Raw genomic sequence first — 22,343 nt, forward strand, 5'->3', positions numbered from 1 at the left:
GATTAGATTTGTGCTTTCTCTACCTGTTTGAATGTCCAACACTTTTACACAAAGGTTTTTAATTCTAAAAATGACAGTTGAACCATCACCAAGCAGCCTCCCAGTTTGGAAATTCATAGATCTGACTTTTTGTCCAGTGCTCAGTCCCTTGAGGGAAAAGAGGCAGCTGGATGTGTATGTATGGCACACAGTGCTGGCTCAGCCCCAGATGCATCTTGTGTGTGCAGCTCTCAGACAATGAACTGGTCTCACATGTACTTCTATAGCCCATGATTTTTGTGCAGACTTTGCCTTGGTTCACCTCTCATTGCCACCAGGGTTTGCTGCCTGGATGGCAGCGTGGGCAGGTGCAGGGATGAGTGGCTGGTAAGGGGCCAAGCAAGCCCCAGCAGAGCTTAGGAAAACAAATTGCTGCATTATTCCTTTCTCATACTACTGTCATGTACTCTGGCATGTACAGTCTGACAGGTTTCCATGGAAATTATGGAAATTGGACCAGCAGTAGGTACTTATCAAGTCTGATTTCTTGCCATGTACAGGTGCCTTTGCCTAATCTGGCAAAACAGTAAAGACTGGCCTTTTCTTCTCTCTCACTCTGTCCTCCTGTTTGCCATCACCCTCACCCTTCGAGCACCTGAAAGGAATATGTGCGTGTGTGAGAGGACTTTCTGCTTGAGGAAAATTAAACAGAGACTTTTTTGGGTCATGCCTGGGGTACTGCTCAACAAGTGGAAGGGTGACTGCACCCAGCTCTAGTATCAGTAGCACAGAGGAGCTCATTTCAAATGCTTTCTCTTTACGATGGTGGGTTTTTCTCCAAAGTATGAAAATTGATTGCTCATGCTCAAAGCCTGCATGGCTGTAAACTAGGGTTAGGGTCATAGATTATTAGTCCCCTCCCAGCTTTGAGCTGCTGTGCTTGACTAGCTGACCTCCTGTGAGACAGCAGCGAATTATTACATGATCCCATGGCAAGGCCAGGCTCTCCTGTTAGTCTCTTCTAAATTTCCTAGCCACTAATTCCACTGAATAACCTCTTTATTACAGTATAATCTCTCCTTAAATTTATAATAAAAAGTTCTAAGAGCAAAGGCAGAAAATGAAATCACAGCTTAAGCCTAAAATTTGAGGTACCTACATTCCTGCAATTTCCTTTTTGTTCAGGCTTCTCTGGCCTGTTTATGGTCTGAATAAAGCCTTGCAATATTTGACACCCACTTTAAAAAGGAAACTAAGGAACAATACTTAAAGAAATAGCTCAGATGCTGAGGACACTTGTAATTCCTCTCTTTCCAGTTGGGTTTTGTTTTTTATGGTTTTTTTAGGTCTTGTGAAATGCCAAAACCTTTCATAAGACAATGGGCTAGATGCTTTTAGCCCCATGCATTTGGGAGCAGTGGCATGGTTAGGTGTCTGTGAGCTGGCAGTGAGGGCTCTAAAGAGAGCTATGATGTGTAATTCTGTCCTCACACAGGACAGACCTGGAGCTCTGCTGCTTCTCTGGTCCATGGTAAAATAAACTGACTTTCCACAATATCTAAAATATAAATTCAGCTTTGGTCTGACCCTGAACTAGAGGAGTTGGGTTAGTTATTATTGAGAGTGATCTGACTTATCCTGTGACAAGTGATCACCCTCTGTTTCACTGAAAAAATCTTTGAAATTCTGTGCAAAATCTTTTGTTTTCCTCTTGCTGAACAGAAAACAGAAGCAGTGCAGCATGTGATGTCAAATGAACTCCAGGGTCCTGTAGAAAAACCAGCACCCTAAAACATGATGTTCATGCTGAACTCTCAGATATGCAGAAGGTGATGGCAAAAAAATATTCCTCTCATTACACCTCACCTCACAGTGCTTGGCTTGCAGGTTTTTCTCATGGCAGTAAACCAGTGCCACCTCAGAAACCTGAATTTTGATGTAAGGAAATCTGGGATACTGTGACAGGGTTAGGTAACCCAAGAGCACTGGAGTCTTCAGCTCAAACATGTTGCTGGGACATTTCTCTCTATGTTTCTTGCTCTTTTTCTGACTTTTGAATGATTGGTGGAATTTTGATTTGCTTTCTTCTCTTTGAGTCAAAAACATTTGAGACATGAAAAATTTACATGCTGACAGTATTTTCCTCCCTTTTTAGTAGCAGTGACTATAGGCAGAAATGAAAGCAAAGCTAGTCATGCCTGCGAAGAGTTTTCAAATGAGAATATTACCTGGCAGGAGCACCAGCAGGCTGTGCATGAAGAGATATTCAACAGCCAGATCTGGAACAAAACAGGTCCTCCAGGGGATGGAGCTCCCCTTGTGCCTTCTCACAGAACTGAGGGTGGGAGAGTCTGAGTTTGGCAAAGAGAGGAGCTCAGGAGTTCATGGTGTTCATGACTCAGGGTTCCCTCTAATCAACACTTCTTTCCAACATAAACTTTCTGTGTCCTGGACCACTGGAGCTCAATCCAGGGAAACCAAGGCCAGGTGTTTTTGCAGAGTACAGCAGCCACTGACTAAGCCCCTGTGACCTGTCTGCCGGCTTTCCTCTGCCTCACCTAAGATCCAAAGAGAGCAGAAAAGACACGAGCAATTTTTACCAGCAAAAGGAGAAAGTAGAAGGATTGAGGCACCCCTAAAACTATCAGTTCTCCATGTGCAAAGCAATACTTTATAATTAGGACAGCCACTATTTTTCTCAGCATGCAGTGACAATATTCACATCACAGCTTACTGACAACCTTTAAATAAATGCATCTAAAAAACAAAGACAAGAGATTGTAATACTCTTCTTAGCAGTGTGAAGAGTAGAGTCTGATCCTGTTTTCACAGCAGGAATTTTTTTCAGGGTTCTGTTTAATTATTGTCAGGAGCTGCAGGGTTGTTCTCCAAGAGAATTAGCAAAAGAAATGTCACAGCTGAGGAGTCACATTGAGAGTTCGATTAGGCTTCCTTCACCAATCTAGTCTCAAAAAAGTACATTTAGCATAATGAACAAAGAATGTCTGAGAATAAGTTAGGTGTCTAGAGGTAAGAAAAACAGATTTCCTTTTCCTAGTAAAACATCTGTTATCTATAAGGTTCCATTTTATTAGTATTTGAGAAATAGTTTTAGCCCTTCAGTGTTCCCTAACTATAATGAGGAATTCAGTGTTGTATTGGGTTTGTATGACAAGGTTTTGGTGGTGGGGAGAGTTGCAACCATGTGAATACCACACCTCAAACCAGTCAGAAGAGAAGCTGAATTTTGTGGTACATATAGTTCAGGTGGTAAAATCTCCCTCTTGGAAAGAATTTGATCTGATACAGGACCATGACTCTTATGGGGCCTTGGGGTATTCTAGACTTTCTTTTCTTGATTGGAAACTGTACTTAATATGTCAGTACAGTTCAGCTAATCAAAATATTACCCTCTGAGTAGTCTGAAAATACATTAATTTTGTTTAGTAGATTAAGCTTAAAAAATAAGTAAACCATTTTCTGTAGGAAATTGCTTACTCATACAACTTCTTCCATCAAAATTTATTGTGTCCTAAATTTTCCAGCAAGTTCCATTGCTCAAGCTCATGATTTAAACTTTTACCTAAGCCTTGCTCAGCAGCTGTAAGGTTGCAAATCAGCTTCAGGTTCTTCCTGGGGAAGGTCGCATTACTACTTTTGCTCTGACACTGCTTATTTAGGGAACTTACTTTGAACCAATCCTGAATAAATCAGTGCAACTCCAGCTGGGATCCTGCTAATGAATTCAAGTGTACCACGAGCTTGCTCCTGCTATCATACATGATACTTCTTGTTTAAATTCTTTGCAGAAATTTGTTTTCACTTGTTTCTCTTTTGCAAAAGCAATAGCATCAAGTAAGCACATTGACCAGAATAATTCAGTGCATTTGTCCTAAATCCTTGGTCCCCTGATAGTGCTGCAGATGAAAGCAATGTGTCCTCAGAGCATGAAGGCATTTGCTGGGAACCTCCCTCTTATCTCTTCTTGCTTGTATTTGAAGTCTGGAGTGCTCTTGTCCCAGATGGAAGGATCTAAGCAACTGGGATAATAGCATTGCAATGCTTGTACTGAGTAAACACACATTCCTCATGGCTACAGGACTGCTTCTTGTGCATCATGAGGATGGACTGAATGTCCTCTCAGAGTCCTATGAATTGAGATATTTTTTTGAGTAGTTCTACTCTACTTTTGGTTTCCTTTTAACTTCATATTTCTTTTTATTTCTTTATTACTTTGCTTCTTTAATTTCTTGATATTACTCCATATATAATTGATATTGATTATAACAGAAATGTAAGGTTCCTGTGTGGTAAACACACGAGAATAATTGTTATGAAACCCATTTTTTAACTCCCTTAAAGGTTAACAGACAGAAATATGGGCTTCCCTGTGTGCCTTGTTCCTCCATAAGGGCCTTGTTTAAGAAAGAAAAAACACCATGCAGGGATATCCACAACTCTAACTATCTGGGGAGTACTGGTGTTTAACTTCTAGACACAAATGTTTAGACGAAACTAATCCTCCCTGACCCTAAACTGATCCTCCCCACTCTTTCTGTACTTAATGGTGGGGACAAAGGAAGGGAAAAAATGTCAAATGACTTAGTTTTGAGTCCTAGAAGAGGAAGAATTGCCCTCTGCCTTCTGCTTCCCCCTTTTCATTGCTTGTAGAAGCCCAGGTCTCTGGTTCAGACTAGGTATTCCCTGTTTTTATGACTGAAGAGAAATACAAAATCACACAACTAGCCAGTTACATTGCTTGTAACAGAACCAAAAAATGTAACTTTTAAATGGTTTTAGCTGCCAGACCATGACTTACATCATCTTAAACCTTTTTTCAGCAATGCTGCCTAAGGACAGAGGACACTTTATGATTGAGGTTGAAAAGTAGCCACTGAGGGCTTTGAGAAAAGAAATAAATCTTCTGGCTAAAAACTGAGATTGACAACTGCATTTAAGGGCCTCTCATCCCTTCTGGAAGTCGATGCCCAGGCAGGCAGCACAGCAGAGAGAAGTGCTGGGAACATCCCTGCTCCCCGTGGGGATGGGAACCCTGAGCAGCTTCTCCAGAGCCCTGCACATCTCGGTGGTGCAGAGCTGAAAATGCTTTTTCTTCAGGGATTAATGGTTCCCTTACTTTTTAATGCTGGTGAACTCAGTTATTCCAGCTCTGTTTCTGCTACTTAACTTATTGTTCTCCAAAGTATTATTCATTCATTGCTTTCTACAGACTATAATGCAGTCTCAGAAAACATTTCAGAGGATAGGGATTTGATTAGGGTGATGCATTTGAAATGTCAGAGGTCTCTCCACCTCATCTAGAAGAAATGGATAGAGTTGACAGATGTGCTCTGTGATATAATGGGAACAGCATTATTCTTACAACATTTTTATAAACTACTTCTGTTTATTCTATCTCTCCCCCTCTCTCTTTATTTTTCTCTCTCCTGGAAAAAAAAACTAGGACAATACAGTAAGATAAATAAGGAAATAGACTTGACCTGGGTCACCTAGCTTGTTTTCTTTTTTTTTTTTTTTTTTTTTTTTTTTTTGTTATTTACATAATCTTTTCTCCAATCATTCCTCTGGTGGTACCACAGAAATGTCTAGACACATTTTATGAAATATTTGTTGATCTCCATAGGTGAAATTCTAAATTTTTCATAAGACACTAATAATTTTTCTTACTGTTCCTCTGAATAGCCAAAAATCTGGATAGAAAGTAAAGTATCAGGTCGGAAAAATTGGTACCATTCTAGAAAAGGATGAAGCCTGGAATTTCTGGACTGGAATCTCAGAGATAAAAGATAATTTTTGTGAAAGTTTTATTGCCGAGGCAAAGGGAAATTTCTGCAGCAAGAAAAACTATAAAGATTTTCAGGTTTTATTTTCCCATTTGATTTTACAAGGGAAATCCAGAACCCATCTGATGGCTCTGAAACTTCCAGTATAACAATCTAAACTGAAGGAGCAAAGCTGCACATATATTTAGACTTCTAATTCCCTCTGATTTTTAAATACCTCGATACCACCAGGGACCAGAGCTTAATAGCCTAGCACTAATTCTCTTAGTATTTTATTAGGCTCATTTGTCTTTCATGCACCTGCCAGTGGCTCTAGGCTTCCTGCAATTCCTTGGCAAAGTTGCATGTGGGCTTGGGAACCACGTTACTGTCTGCAGCCCTGCAGAAAGGACAGTCAGAGGATACCTGTGACCCTGTGAAGGCTGAGCTTTCTCCTTCTCCGTGTTGACAGATATCATAACGTGGCATTGCTAACTTTGTTCAAGAAATAGGGGAGCAGCTGGTTTGTCTTCATACCTCTTTTTCCTTCCTACACAAGAGAGCCCAGCCCAGTAACAGAATCTTTTCTTTTCATCGTGTGTCCTTTGCACAGCTCAGAGTAAGGAAACTTCACACAGGTCCCAATAAAAGTGGAAGGAGTTGAGTAAATGTTGATTCATTTCCAATTTTTCATTGCTGCTGGAGCTGCCAGCCAATATTTAATGCTCAGAATTCCCCATAACCCTGTGGCCTGATTTTCTGAGCAATTTCTCTGGTACCATGGGAAATAAACTTTAATTATGGCCTGTTTCAGTAAATTTAACACATCAACTCTTCGCTTGGAATGCTGACCATGGTAAACCAACATTGTAAGGGGTGGGTACAATCCTACCCAGACATTAAGGATTTTGCAGCTACATTAGACAGTTCCACAGGTGTGTGTTAGGAAAAAACATCACTAAGGCAATGGATTTGTGTGCCAGACTGATAACAGGGAGCTTCAGCCCCTAGCAAGGGGCTTGATAAGGATAGACACTAAAAATTAAACATAGCAAGTGTTTTAGAAAAGGACATTTTCAACTACCAGGTAAGCAATAAGCTGTTATGCAGTCCTTATTCTGGATGAAGGTTTCTTATCTGTTACCATGGTCTAGCTTGGATAAAAGCTTAATGTGCTGCAGCTGCAGAATTGTTTGATAATCAAACAGATATAGTCCTTCTTTCATTTTGCTCATGAGAAGCTCCTAATAAACATTTGCAAAACTGTGTTGTTAACCTTCCCCAGGCTCTTTGCTAATCCTTTCTTCTTAGTTTTTAAACAAGAATATAAAAGATTTAGTTCTCTGTTTTTCATAAGAAGCCTGTTTAGTATATCACAGTGGCTCTTAATTTACAGATAGTGTTTTTTTACCAGAGCTGCACTAAAACACTTGAGCATAATTTATTCCTGTGCACCTGTCTCTCTCTTCTTTTATTAGCTTGGCTACAAGCACCTGTTGTGGAAGGTTTCTATAAAAAGTAGGAAAAGGGGCACTGTTTTTCCCGATTTGTTTTGGTTCTTTCTTACTGAGCTTCTTTTGTTCTCTTGCTCCCTGTGAGGCTGAGCCTTCCTCTAGGTACTCTGCTGCATTTAATTTTGGGAGTTTGGTGGACTTAGTTTGTTGCTTGGTTGGGGATTTATTCCAACATGACATTTGGGTGTGACAAGAAAGGTATGTTCTCTTTTTCCATTTCTTGTATTTCTTTAAAGTTTTCCTTCTGGAAAAGACTCCTCTTTATTTGTGTCACTATTATAACTCTGTGAACTGGATTCTTCTAATGTTTAATGCTTTAAATAATGTGCTTTTATTAAAATAATAAATGATAAGATTTCAAAGGTACCACTCAGGCAAAGTAAATGCATTACCACTCTGGAAAGAAAGTGATGATGGTTACCTTTTATTCAACTAATACAATTCCGAGACTCATTCAAACCTATGCAAATTTTCAATGTAACCTTTAAATGAGCTTTACCTCTTCTTCCTTGCTTTAACCATTTTTTCAGGCTATACTGTACAAGTACCTGAGACTTTCTCTTTTGTGACAAGACAACCTTTTTCTTCTCAAGAGTATTTTCCTTCTCAAGATTTGCTTAACTTAAAATAAATTTGAGGTAAATATAAATATTCTATGAGCCTAAATAGTAGTGTTATTGTAGCCAAGATCATGTGATGGTACAGGAAACAAAGGCTGTTGGCAGAAGGAAGCAGCTCGATGACTAGCTGGTATATTTGGAAAAGAGATAAACTTTTGGGTGCACAAGGAGTTCTTTAGGCCTTAAAGAAATTCAGCTATTGATTATGATGAAGTGCTTCTAAATTCTTTTCCTGTATTCCTAGCACTGGTTGTTTCTGTTGGTTTGCCTTTGGGGCAGGTGCTTTCTGCTGGTGCTCCATCTCAGAGACTGCTCAGCACAGTGCTGTCAGTTGTAGAAAGGCAGGGGACATAATAGCAGAAGCTTGGACTTTGTGTTTTAGTGTATTTTCAAAGCTTATTCTTGCCCTGGATTTTCATCCATTAGTGGTTGTTATGCAGATTGCTTTAATTTGCAGGGGTCTCTATAGTTTGTTTAGAGGGGAGTGTTACCTGATATTTTAAAAATTGAAGGAGGCTTTTAAACAAGAAGTCAAGCTGCCAGGTTGGTCCAGAGAAATTTGAAAGGCTGGTCAGAGAGAATATTTGCATTTCTCCATTCCACCAGAACATCCAACGCTCCATTAGGTAACTGCAGCCCTGGGGCTTTCACTCTGCCCCCTCTGCACATTAAGTGCATTTCAAGCCTGTGTATTCCCCCTACCAGAGCACATAAAATTGAGCAACAGTGTGTAACATGCAATAAATGTCTAGCAGCCACTTCTGAAGTAGCTGCTGGCCAATTTAATAGATATTTAACAGGCAGGAAATGGGAGAATAGGACTAGTTTCATATTTTAAAGGCAAATTTAACTTTTATTATTGGTCTCTCATGTGAGAACATTGCAATTATTTCTGTAGTGTGATTTTTGGGGAGGTTTGCTTTACACAGTGCTTGTTTATGGAAAACAAACATAAAATGAGGCAGAGAGAGGTGACATAGTGACAAATGAAGGCTATTTCCCTTGGGAAGCTCCTACTTCCTCTTTTGTCAAGTAATTCCTGATCAGGTTCCCCTACAGCTGACTTTGGAAAAAGGGAATATCTCCTTTTCATAGTATCCAGACCTTCATAAAGCAGGGCTTAGAAGAGAGATCCCTCAGGGTTTAATGACCATATGCTTGTAGCTGTTTATCAATGGTGTTTAAATCTGATTTCATCTCCAGAGCCGAGATAAAAAGACAGCTAGATTGATTACTGTGGTCAGGAGTGAAAAAACCTTAAAACTTCTATTTTTTTTTTTTTTAATGTCTTAGTGACTCAGCAAACTGGAGTAAGCCTTATACAACATAGACAAAGAAAAGGATGGAGTAGTTTAGACCAGCAAAAAAAAAATCTTATGGTGGAATCCACTGTTGAAATTTTCTTGGTTCTGCTTTACTGTTTATTAGACAGACTGCATTCAAGCAAGTCACCAGACACTAAAGTTAAGTGTGAGAAAAAGGTGCAATTAATGGAAAAATGGAAATAATAAATAGAAACCTAATTACCATTATTTCTGTTACTGATCTCCCTAAAAGTGGTGGTCTCTGATCAATGTCCCCCTGTACTTTAAAACTGAGCCAGCTTTTGGTTTCAGCTCCCACACAGTCACCACACACCAGGGTAGGCAGCCCATCCCCCTCAACTCACTCCAAAGAGTGCTTCACTTATTTGTTTTGGTTTTTTTATCAGCTACAAAAAGGAAACAAACTTACTCCACTTGAAATCCTCCTTTCCCCCATCACCTTACAAAAAGAGACAGATTCTTTAAAAAAATTGCATTATTCATCCAGCTATAGTAGAAACACAAATGGAAACCAAGCAACTGTCGGTTTTCCAGCAGAGCAAAAAGCAAAATGTCACAGAACCCACATCAAAATGGATAAATGCATTAGTTTGATTACATATTTTCCACTAGGATAATAGAAAATTGTACCAGTGTAGCAGGAATGAAAATAATTTAGTTCTGGTTCAAATTAAGATGCAGCTGGGAATGTTAGAAAGTAATTCCAATGGGTGTGTTTTGAGAAAAAAAAGAAGTACTTTTATCATGAATATTTTTATTAAATGTGTCTGTTTTCTATGATTTTTCATTTAAAATCTGTGTGCCCAAAAACTCTAGTTTTTATTTATATGTTCTTGCCTAGATACCACTGCCAGCCTCTTAATTAGGAGCAATTGAGTGGCCCAGCTGTTGCTGCAGCCCTGGGAGGGGTGGTGGGATGGTAAATGCTGGAGTGTCACTCCCTGGCCAGAGTGAGAAGGGTCCGAAATCCCAGGCTGTGAGAGCTGAAAGCTGACTGGAGCTGCTGCAGTTTGCAGCAAGCTCCTTGTTGGAATCTGAGGTATTGATGATTCCCAGATTGTAGAAAGTCTCTGTCTTTCTGCCCCGCTGCCAAAGCAGAAGCCATAATTGGTCTGTGCTGGTTTCAAGGTTGTTTATTCTGTTTATCTCTCACATGTTCTGCTGCCCTGCCCAGCTCTGTCCTGCAGGGCAGCGTGTGGGGCTCTGCCCTCAGTGGGATGTTACAAACATTAAATACCAGAAACTCCCTGGGCTGGATTTACAATAACGTGCCAATATCTGTCACCTACGTTGAACAGTGTGTCCCCAGCCTGAACCAACAGAAAAATGCCAATACTACAGTGAAACATGGAGGGCATGAAGAAGAAGAAAAAGGACAAGGCACACCCAATTTCCTCCATCTTGTCCCCTTTGAACCCCTTATCTAGATCCTAAAATTTTACTTCTGCACCCGTGCCACACTTAATTATTACTTATATCAAACACTCAGAGTTTGTAATTCACCCTGTAAGATTGAAAACTCTTTTCCATGGACAGAGATCAGAGACAGTGTCTCTGGGGGCTCTGTCCAGGGGGGTTCCTGACCCCTGCCAGGGTCCCAGACCTGCCAGGGCAGCCAGAGGGAAGCCCTGGATTCCCATAGCTCCTGGACTGCAGGAGACTCTGACTAAATAGGGATCTAGAATACCATGTTCCTGTGTCTTGAAAAGACCAACACCACAGATGTGAGGAGGCAATATGTTATTGTTTGTCAGAAATACAGTGCTCACACCTCTTGGTGTGCTTTGTGATAAATATGTCTCTTTAAAGCTCCTAGACCTCTGTTCAGAGCTGCCAAGTGAGGATTTGCTGTTGGACACCTCTGCCAAACAACATTTGGAAGCAGGAATATAAAATCTCCTGGACTTGAAGAATACTGGTGTTTGGATTTCTTCAGGCACTCTGGGGCCAGAAAACTTAATGTACCATCTCTTACAGCCATAAAGCTGGATAGATTTATTCAGCTTCCTAAATGGTCCTATAGGTAGGAGGAAGATCCTAATGATGTATGACAAGACTTTCATTACAAAATAATTTCATCTGCTTCATGTGTGTTAAAGCACCTTATATCTGCTTTGGAAACTTGAAAATGGGCTTTAAGTGGTTTTAAATTAAAAGAGATGGGGGATGGGTTATCTAATTAGTGGAGTTTCTTTAAAGCCCTAATCCCAAATGTCCTAATTTTTTTCTTCAATCGATGGAATCCCTTATGCTAGGAGAGAAGAAAGCATTTGCATTAAATACAAATTGGCGTTGTATTTACATGTAGTGTATGGAAGACAAATTTGAGCACAAATAGTGTGGGAAAACATACTTGGCTGTAGTACAATTTCTTCAGAATCTTTCACAACAACCCATAAAGGAGGCAAGTGCAGTTGCTACAGCTACTTAACTGAAGGAAAAGGGGAGATGCAGGGGTCTGCCAAGTTTGTGTTGGAGATTAGCAGCAGCATCAGACCCAGTGCTTGGCTCTTGCTGCTGTAAAATGCCAGCTCCACTGCCTGTGGCACACTCTGCTTTGTGACTGCTGCGTGCCAGGGGGGCGAGGGGAGAGTTGTACTGGAGCAGCACAGCAGGAACAAAAAACCTCAGCTGAGGAGTGCCACGGCGAGGCACTCTATTATGCTCTGTAAATTATTGCAAAAGTCTGTGGTGACAGTCCAGGAAACACCAGTCCTGACTATGCTGCAAGTTCTTGCACACGTGCTTCCGTGGCTCAAAAGGGAATTGAATCCCAGGCTCCTTGGAAATGAGGGGGACTGATGCTGTTACACAGGTGCTGGAAGAGCAATCCAGGACAGACCTAGGAATATGCTTTCAGTGATAATGAAGCTGCATCATCAGTCCCATGATTGCTGGAGTGCTATCTTTGCTTAATTAGAAATAGCACTCGACAAGCAGCACTTATCTTCCAGTGAGCTGACACCAAGCTGCTCCAGCAATCCTACATCGGTTTGTTTGAAGGGCAGCTCTGCTGGCTTTTCTCCTTCTGGTGGCTTCCTTGCAGGAGGAGCCATCTCATGGAGAAGGTAGTCCCCATGACCTTCTTCAGGAGTGACTGAACAAATCGCTCCCAGCCTGGAAACAACACTTTGAATCCTTGCCAGAAACGCAGCCAAGAATTGTCTAGCTGGGAAGCTCTGGGAGGAAGACAGGGAAGGGGTGCCACATGGAATTTGGTTTTGGTGCCATATCAGGCCTGGGTCATCATCCTCATGAAGAAGCATTGTTTAAAAGCATCAGCTGGAGATGATACACTTTGGGCAAGAGAGGGTTTTAAAATGTGCTGTGAACATGCAAAGTGAAGGGCATCACAACAGCCCTTAATATCCCTGGAATGGGCCATTCCTTTTTTGACCATAAACCCATGTTCGTTTTACTGGGCAAGAATAGCACAGCACCTTCTAGACGAGTTGCAAGGGATAGTATTTAGATGCTCAATTTTAGTAATTTACTTTCAGCATCAATTTATACCTTTAAGCTTATGTGCACTTCTGTATTCTGCCATTTCTTTTGATCCATCGTGTATTCATTTATGTTGCTATCAGTCAACAATAACATAATTATGAAGGTTGTACTGTTAATATAGTCAGGCTTTCCAGGTATCTTATCAAAATGCTCACTGCTCTAACAATTTGGGAATGAGCCTATTTACACAGCAGTCTAACATAAAATTACATCTTTATAATCCTATTCCTCAAATGGTGTCAGGTTATGTTCTGTTTCTTAATTAACAAAAAAACTACATTACACTGTGTGAGCAAAGCCAAACTGAAATCAGCTTAACCACAACTCATTTATTTATGCCACGGAGCTCTCTAGGAGGCCTAGTAAATGAAGAGGTTGTCTGTTGCTCTTCTGTCTGTTTTACATGATTTGGTTTAATTTAAAAATTTTCAAATGCTACCTTAGTTATGATACATGTGTATTTTTTTAACGTATGGACACATATTCCATGGTAAAAATGGCAACAACATTGTCTAGGCTTTGGCAGTAGAGTCAAGTTGAGAGCTGATTTGATCTTCCCTCTGATACATCAGAGCAATTCTGGTCAGCAGCAAAGCACATGTGGTACACCTGATCTCAGGTGAAAAACTCCAAGGAAGTGGCATTCAGTGTAACTCTGAAGATAAGGCTTGCAAATTGCAGAATTTCTTCTGAAGTGAAAAAAAAAAAAAAAAAAAAAAAAAACCACCAACCCAAACCACCCGAATTTGCCTTGATTTGCACAGGGAGTCTGTGTCAGATCAGAGGGTTCCGTTTGGAGGTCTTGAGAGAAAAGTTGTGAGAGGTTGGTGCTACAAGAAAATTCAAAATGGTACAGCTGTGTCTTGCTTTGAGGCTCAGAGAAAAATTCACAGATGAGCTGTAATTTTGCCTGAGACCATTTCTCTCTTGGGTAGTGTAATGCCAGCATGTCCCTCTTCTCTCTGTAAACAAAAATATTTTTCTTGTCAAATAAAATGAGTACAGTTTTGAATCAGAAGACTAATTTTTTTTGAAACATGTTCCATTTTAAAGAAAAAATAAAAATAAGTGTTCCATATTTAAAAGATTAAAATCTAAAGGAAATATTTCCTTGGGATAAAATAAAAAGCCTTTTTTTAAAATTTCTGGTTTAAAAGAAAATAAATATTGTCCTAACATTAAAGCATTTTTTTTGTTCCATTGAGACAGTGAACTGGTCACACCTTTTACTTCATTATTTATAAAGTTAGAACAATTTCATTTTCAGTTATTTTTCAGTTTGCTTTGTATCTCGCAGTGGACTGAGTTGGCCAGTCATGACAGGAATTTGTAGTAAATTTTCATTAAACTGAAAAGCAATTGCTTTTTTTTCACCAAAAAATAAAATTATTTCAGCTATTAAGAGAAGGAATTTAACAAATGTGTAGTGAGAACTTCAAAGATTCTCATATCTGAGCCACCTATATCTAAAAAGAGGAGAGTTTCTGCCAGAACTCATGCAGAGGCTGAAGTCCCCCAATGTCATTGAAGTAAATCAAATAAAGCTTGAAAAGCTGGCAGGGAAAGCTGGGCATCTTTTCAGGCCAAATGAAAGTCTGGCTCAAAAGAGACTCATGGAAATGAATAGTTCATATTCTGAAGGCAACATATATTTACAGAAAATGAAATCTTGGTTAAAACACTTTTTGAATCATGTTGAAGTGTTCATTGTAAACTCAAAAGGTCTTTCTTGATTTACTTGGCTCAATTTCTAAACTTTTTTTTCTTCTACTAATGGCAACCCATCAATCATTGGAGTTGAAATCAGATTTTGCAGAAGGCCATGGGCATCATTTAAATTCATTTAAACTTTGCCAGCTTGTCCCCATTTCTTAGGAATCGTGAGAATTAATGCCAAAGGATTTTTCCCCTTAAAAAAAATTTTCAAGTGTTGATTGCATCTTTCTTATTACACCTGACCCATTTATCACCAATTAACCATTTCTCTGCTCAGCAGGGAAATGGCTGCCTGAGATAGTTGCATTCAATTCTAGCTTCATCTCCTACAAAATCATTTATAGGTCAGAACTTCCAGAATTTTTTTTAATGTCTTATTATGTCTTTGAAATTAATAGCTAATATTTAGCTAAAGCATGAATTTGGTAGCAGGTTGGGTGTGGGTGAACAGTCTGAGTTCACAGCCAGAAGCAGTATGATGTCATGTGTAAAATCCACTCCCCACAATATTGTTGGCAGTAGTTGCAGCAGTGGTAATTTGCTGTCCTTGTAAACCCCTTGTACCTTGGGTTTTCCTTAAGTTCTTTGCTCACACCTTTGTGTCCTTATAAACAAATCCCTGGAAAACTGCAATCAGAGCCTTTGTTCTCAGGTCACTATAACTTCATGTCTCTCTTCATGCTATTCTTCCTTCTAGATTTGCTGCAGAGCCACAGTTAAAGGCCTCACTGTCTCTTTTAATGCTTACGTTTTGCTCACGATAATGATGTTATCATCCCTTGTTAAAAATCAGAAACAACATAATTAAAATAACATTGTCAGATGAGACTCTTAAATGACTGATGGCAAAGTAGTTTGTACAAAAGATGGTGAGTGGGGAGTAGTATCTTTTGAGTGTGATGGATAGTTTATTCAGGTAGTAGTGATGCAGAAAATAGAACAAAAATGTACAAAGAAGTACTTCATGTGGTGGCTGACTTTGATATCTCTCTGAGAATGAGTATATGGACCCAACATTGCTCAGATTTGGTCACTGGTCCCTTCTGGCCTGTTTTGGAGGATACATTTCTTCCCAGTTTTATTGATGGCTTGGGAAAGTGATGGCATGGAACTGGGTAATGATATTCCTTAGAAAAGAAAACCAAAATATCTCAGTTTATTGAATAGAAAGTAGGAGGCAAAGATATTATGCTGTACTCTCTAGCCATTGCCATTTTTCTGTTTAAAGACCTCCCTCTTCCAACCCTGGGTCAGCCTCTGGGGGAGTTATCCAATATCCTTTCTCTCAGGTTTCTAAAGGCACAAGCAATTTCCAGTGGGTTTTCTTCCATTCTCCAGAGGATACAGAAAAGTTATTATGAAATAACTTTGATATTCCCCTGCAAAATGGAGACTTGCCAACATTCCTTTTTTGTGGGCTCTTTCTGTTGTGAAATAGTCTTCTACCATGTAGGACAGCACAGGCAGGGACAGTATAAGGTTTACATTCAGTATATTATACCAAATAATTTCCATTCAGTTCCTGATATATGGCTGTGTTCAGGCACTCTGAATAAAGATTTAATTCCCCTAGTCCTACAGGGACAATAAGTTTCTGCCCTCAAAGGTAGATCTTGTTTATATCTGCTTACTCAAGGTAAATTACAAGCTTTTTTAAACTTCATTAATTAGCAAGAACATCCAAAAATCAATTATATAATCCCACACATTTGTGTCACGTTCTATTTTTCCCATGAATGGTCTCTCCAGTCAAAATCTACATATGTTGTCCTTTTAAACCATGCTGCAAATACAATCATAAAATGATAACCTGAAATTCTTCTCTCCAACTGATGTGTCTTTGAAGAATTTAAATCAAATGGCCTTTGCACTATGGAATGAGAAAGTAAGGCAGTCAGCTAAAACACATCTCTTTTTTTCTGCTTTTTCTTTTGTTGGTACGTGGAGAATTATGATTGCACAGGTAGAATATCAGCCATATGTGTCGGGGTGATCGGTCATGCAATCAAATGCAGGATCATTCTTTATCATAAATGCATTAAAGGAAAATCAGTCACATAGATTTGGCTTTCAACAGAGCAGCAGGCTGTGTTCTATTCATAACAAATCAGCTCACGCTTTGGGGAAAGCTACAAATCACTCCCACAGCATTATTCATTGGATTGTCCTTTGCATCTCTCAAAGGAATTCTTATGTATGCTCTCTGCTCTTAGGCTATTAGTGACAGTGGGGGAGGCAGAAAGAGCAAGAAACCCCCTTAGGACAGCTTGGGTTATTTTTTTTGGGGGGTGGGTGGGTGGGTGGGTGTTTTTAATAAGCAGGTTTTCATATTTCTGCTTTTCATGGCAGGCAAGCATTCTAATTGAATGCATGGTAGATTATTCAGGTTTAGGTTTAATGAATTTCTTATGATTTAGCTGGAAATATCCATTTTCTACCAGTGTGAATCCATCATTAGTATTGCTAAGGCATAGGTTGCATTAGTGGTTGTATGTAAAGCTCCTTGCTGAACTCAGAACCAGTTGTACTGAGCTCTAGACCACACCGTGTAGAAAATAGTAATAAATATTCAATAGAAAACTGAAATGGTCAGGTGTCAGTCTATGCCTTAGGAGAAATAATCAAGAGAATTTCAAAATTCCCCCAAAAGCCATGGTTGCCTAGGAACATATATACCTCCAACTTGAACAAGCTAAAGGATTATATTAATTTATGTCTTGTAACCAAAGGGGCTAAATTCCCCTCTCTTCCTCTGCCTGCAGTCTCAGCAGGGAGTACTGATGCACCCAGGCCAAATGCAGCCCCACACAGCTTGGAGGAACTGAGGAGAAAGATGAAGATTTTGGTAGCTGCTCTCTGCTGGGCTCCTGCTGCCTCAGTTATCACTCTAGCAGTATCACTTCAAAGCTGGCTCCAGTGTGGCAAATCCCTAAAAACATAGCAGGAGGGGCCAGGTGGTGGCTCAGCAGGCAGAGGCTCCAGAGGCACAGGCAGGGTGGGATGTTGGGAGGCTGTGGCTGCAGCACTGCAGAACATAAACACAGAGAAAAGAGATCCATCAAACAAGGTAGACCTGACTGTGATGGTAACTTTAAGACTTGGAATTTTGCAAGGAGGTTCACAGCAGCCCTCCTCTTGCCTCAAGCTGCTTCAGGGGCAGCCTTGAAGCAATAGAAGCAACTAGGTTGCTGGCTAAGTAAGCAATCTCATGATATTTTTCTTGCACTGAGCAATTTGTTAACTGATGTTCAAAATGTGAGATATGCAAAACGAAACAGTGATTGATTTTCTCTTGTTAGTGCATGGACATGGGTGTAAAGACTTCGATGGAATGTGTTGTATGAATCTTTCCAACCATTTGATATCTATGCATAACGACATACAGCAATTATGAGGTGCTCCTAGGAGCTGGGCAGGACTGGGGCATGCAGACCCATGTGTGTGCTGAGCCTGGCTTCTCACCACGGCAGGGCATCAGTTTTTAGCATAGAACAGTGACACTTGTTTTTGCTTCCACTGCTGAGAAAAGTTGAGCTGGCTTTGTGAACCTTGCACTGTCCATTGGAGAGATGCACAGCAGATTTGGGCACCTCTCCAGGTGGACCCCCAAGGAACATCAAGCTTTGAATTGCAGCGATCAGAGCTGGACACACCATTCATTCTGCTGCCTCAGCCAAGAGGGTGATGAAATTGGGTGCAGAGGCAGAGGGGGCAGCAGTCTGCACTTCTCTCCATTGTTTCTGTACCAAATGCCAGAAGTTGCAAGTCTGAGTTCAAATCTGCATCGGATACTTTACAAAAGATTTTCGGTCAAGTCATTGCACAGAATTTCTCTCACTGCGTTCTTGAGCCACACGTCTCCTCCTCTCTGGGGCTTGACCTCAGGTTTGGAGTGGTCCTTGGGAGACAGCCTGAAAACTGCTGGCTGAGAAGCCTCCTCTGAGACTGCAATCTACAACACAAATTCTTGAAGACACCCACTGTTGGGAGGAGAGGGCTAAAAGCTGAAGATTGGTGAGAAGGTGTAGATTCCCTCACCTGATTTTGCAGTTGGGAATACTGGAGAATATCAGTGTGAGAAACCCTGTATTATGCCTGCTGCTGTTTATCCTCTGTCCATTTTGAGAAGCAGAATTTCTGACAGTGCAAATGATCCCACTTGTGTGTCTCTGCTGCCTGGGTGTTGTTTCAGGATCATCCTCTTTGCAAGAGTAAATACATTTACTCTTTGCATTTCAGCCATAGTTTTGTGGTTGCTCTGGTCACCTGCCTGTGTCTATTCACACACCCACCAAACAGGATATTTGAATTCATTTCTGTTCTCTCAATATGCTGTGAAATAGTAGGAGGGAAATAAATATCTACTTTATTGAGTGCATTTATCATGAGCCCATCCTTTTCCAAGCAGTTCAAATAACTCCTAAAGTGAAGATCTTGCACTTTAGAATAATGATGTGACTCAGACAGTAGATGAAATGAGTAAAGCAATAAGCATCTCATGCAAGAGAATCTGTCCCATCAAATATGTGCCATCTGCACAGAGGAGAGGCTTCAACTTTATTTTCTCATTAACTGTCCTTACAGCAGCAATGAATATGAAGCTAGAGCAAAAACATTGTTGACTGACACAAGGAGGCCATGGGGTCAATTATTCAGCCATGCCCCTATGAACTTCTGGAATCTGAACCTTATGGAAAACAATTGAAGGATCTGGTAAAATTAACATAAATACATGGTATAAATCTAAGCTCAAGAAATTATCTTCAAGCATCAAAACATGGATTTTCTTCCAGATGGTTCCTGACTCACCAGGAAAAATGGTGGCATCAGAAAATCATGCTACCATTCCAAGATTATATAGTTTTTCAAAATAGGCTGTCAGATAAATATCAAACTGCCTCAAAGGTTAATTTGTTGGAATGGCAAATTTAAATGACGCATCTAGATTTGGGAATATCAGAAAGCTTGAATTTCTTTGGTAGAACTGGTTTGTCATTTCCAAACATACCTTTTCTAAATACGCATTTATCAGCTTTGTACAGACTCTTTAGTTTTTATACCCACACACATATGCGTGCACACAGAGAAGAAAGAAAAGCTTATTCCTACTTATTTCAAATATTAGAGGAAATAAAATGGTGATAGTTCAGAATGTTTCCAGGAAGACAAAAATCAGTTTCTGTTTTAACATATCATTAGATGAGCATCGGGCCCTCCTCTATGGACAGAAGATCACCTCATTTGCTTCCTAGAATTCACTGACATAAAGACCAGAGGCATCAAACTTTTTTATGGTAAGGTCTTTCCTTCAGACATTTAGAACTAAAAGCCACATGGGACGTACCAAACACTAATTTGTTATAGCACTTCATTTACACTGAGGTGACATCCTGCCTGCTTGAGCCTATCCACATTTCCTAGTGTACACTTAAAAAATGCCTCATGATTCAAAAATATCCAGATAGTAGTGCAATAGAAATACTTGGGTAGATAATTTAATTAGTGTCAGAATTGCTTCTCAATTTAATATTTCTGATGATTTCCATGAAACATCTGGGAATCTTTAAATTTCTTTCCTCAGGTATTGAAATTCAACTGATCACCCACTGTTTTAAAAGAACTAATCTAATGTTGTGATTAGTTACAAATCTTTTAGAGGAAAGAATTGAAACAGAAATAGATTGAAAGCATTCTGGCATCCATGGGAATTAATACAAACTTGCTTCCATTGTCTGTGATTCCTAATTGAATTCTGTAGGAAGCAGGTTGTAACCTTTCTTCTAACACCTGATGGAAATATTTTGTATCTTCGTCCTATGTCAAGATCAAGACATCCGCCTCATGACTCAATAGTGAATAACAAGGGGAATAAGTTATGAAGCCAGAGTAGCTGGCTTGAGTAATTAATTCTCTTTTTAAAGTGTCCCAATGTGGAAGGGAGCAGAGAGTGAGAGAGGGACATTGGAGGAAGAGGGAGAAAGGAAATGTAAGCAAATGAGGAATCAAAATGGGTTTATGTTCCATAAGATGTACACATTTAACCTTGTGGGGACTAATATATTACTGCTTTGGAAATAAGGTAAGAGAAACCTTAAGAGGTCCTGAAGGGTCTGATGGAGAGAAAAAGAAAAGAGATGATCATACTCACTTCTGATATGAGTGGTAAGAAAATAATGTTCATTCCAGCTGCTTAACCAGTTTAATTTTTTTAGGCCTGTTCATGGCTAATAATACTTGTCAATAGGATGTCTTCTCCTATATATGAAGGTTTTCTGAGCAGTGAAGAGTAATCTTTTTAACAATAAAAGTGAAGAGCACAATTTCCTCTTCACTGGTGGCCATGATTCATGTGTTTAAATCCTGTTCCAGTAGCATAAACTGAGCTCACAGGACATCCTCTCTAACACGCTCAAATGCTTCTCAAAATGGTTTCAGCCACTTCAGGCCAATGTTTTTAAAGCTACAAACAGAAAAAAGTGGACCTGTGTGAAATACCTATCCAGCTCTGCCCACAGAAACGATAGGCTTTTTTTGCCTCCATTGTAACACAGATCAACATATAGCAGTTCCAAAGTTGAACTGGATTTGCTCTGATTCCTTTGTTCATTTTGCCCCATAACTCAGAGCACTGGAGATGCATGGCCAGCTTTTTCCTGCCCCTTTCTCTGAATTTGTGTGGGTGAGGCTGCTTGAGTGCAGAACACTTCACTGTTTTCACTGTTGGTGAAAAACCTTGGTCAAGATTTTGCATGAATGCTACCCAAAGAGCACTGGTGCTTTTTTTTGCTTTTTTTTTTTTTTCTTTTTTTTTCAGAGAAGGGCCAAAATGAGGAACATAGAAATGGAAATCAAATAAATTCAGAGGGGATTTTCTCCAACTGCTTTGCAGAAACACGTCAGGAATGTATCTGATAGCAAGATATGCAGGGCTGAGATGCTTATGTTTCTCCTAAGCCTCATGCATCATAGGTGTTTATATAAATTACGAAAAAACCCAAACCAAAAAAAAAAAACCCAAAACCATTGCAAATATCTTGCCACTGAAATTCATATCTTTCTAAGTACATTCATTATCCTACAAAAAGTGCTGAAGACACTTGTGTGCTGAAATGACTAATCGATTTTTCATCCTATACATACACCAACAAATCAAAAGGAAAATCAGCTCTGATAACATTTAACTGGGGAGGCTTATTATTGAAACAAACAGAAAATCATTTCTGTTTCAGCTTGAACAGAACATTTTGTAAGACACATCACTTTCTTATCCTATGCTTGTAAAGAAAGCTAAAGTAAGTTTTTTATGTATTAATAATCCATTGGGATTCTCTGAGCAGTGGTTACAGTCACATTATAAAATCTATTCCCAGGCTTAATCCTTCCCCATAACTACCTGGGAATATTACAGACAGGAGTTATGAAATCTGATAACATTTTATTTATCAGACAAGCTGTTTCTGGGCCCTATTTGAACTTTATGGCCAGGCAAAGGCCTCTCTCAAAATAAAAGGGGAAGAGCTCACTGATAAGAAGAAACTCCTTTAGGTGGATTGAAAACCATGTCATTAAATTGTTATGTCTTCTACATCCCTTGTGTCTTTGCAACTTTACATTTCAAATTGTTATCAATAACTATCTTGTATAACAGCTTTTGAGGGCTCAACCTTTACTTTTCAAGACCTTTTGTGGGACTAGAAAAGATCCCAGACATCTTTTATGTCCAGGTAGGCATCTCTTTTCCCCTTCCTTGTGGCTACGTGTGGTATGGTGCTAAGCAATTCTTCTCTTCATTTCCAGTGAATGTTTTTGATTTTCAAGTCTATTTCACTTTAAGAACAGTGAGTTTTTTCAAAGCTGAACCCCATGGCCAGGTATTCAGCTTATCATAACTAATTCTAC

At 39.7% G+C, this 22,343-nt stretch overlaps 1 long non-coding RNA gene across 2 annotated transcripts in view; it reads left to right on the forward strand.

Annotated features, from left to right (window-relative positions):
- LOC146767070 (uncharacterized) overlaps window positions 1-22,343 on the forward strand; it is a 133,340-nt gene that overhangs the window by 30,507 nt on the left and 80,490 nt on the right. Inside the window, exon 1 of one of the 2 annotated variants that reach the window (XR_014956169.1) lies at window positions 1-7,474. This exon is cut by the window's left edge and continues 23,787 nt beyond it. The exons of the other annotated variant lie outside the window; for it this stretch is intronic. This is a non-coding gene — a long non-coding RNA (uncharacterized LOC146767070). The remainder of the gene's footprint in view (window positions 7,475-22,343) is intronic. 2 annotated transcript variants of the gene reach the window in all.

Source organism: Lonchura striata, chromosome 6 (assembly GCF_050655825.1).
Source record: "Lonchura striata isolate lonStrDom1 chromosome 6, ASM5065582v1, whole genome shotgun sequence".
Classification (NCBI taxonomy): domain Eukaryota; kingdom Metazoa; phylum Chordata; class Aves; order Passeriformes; family Estrildidae; genus Lonchura; species Lonchura striata.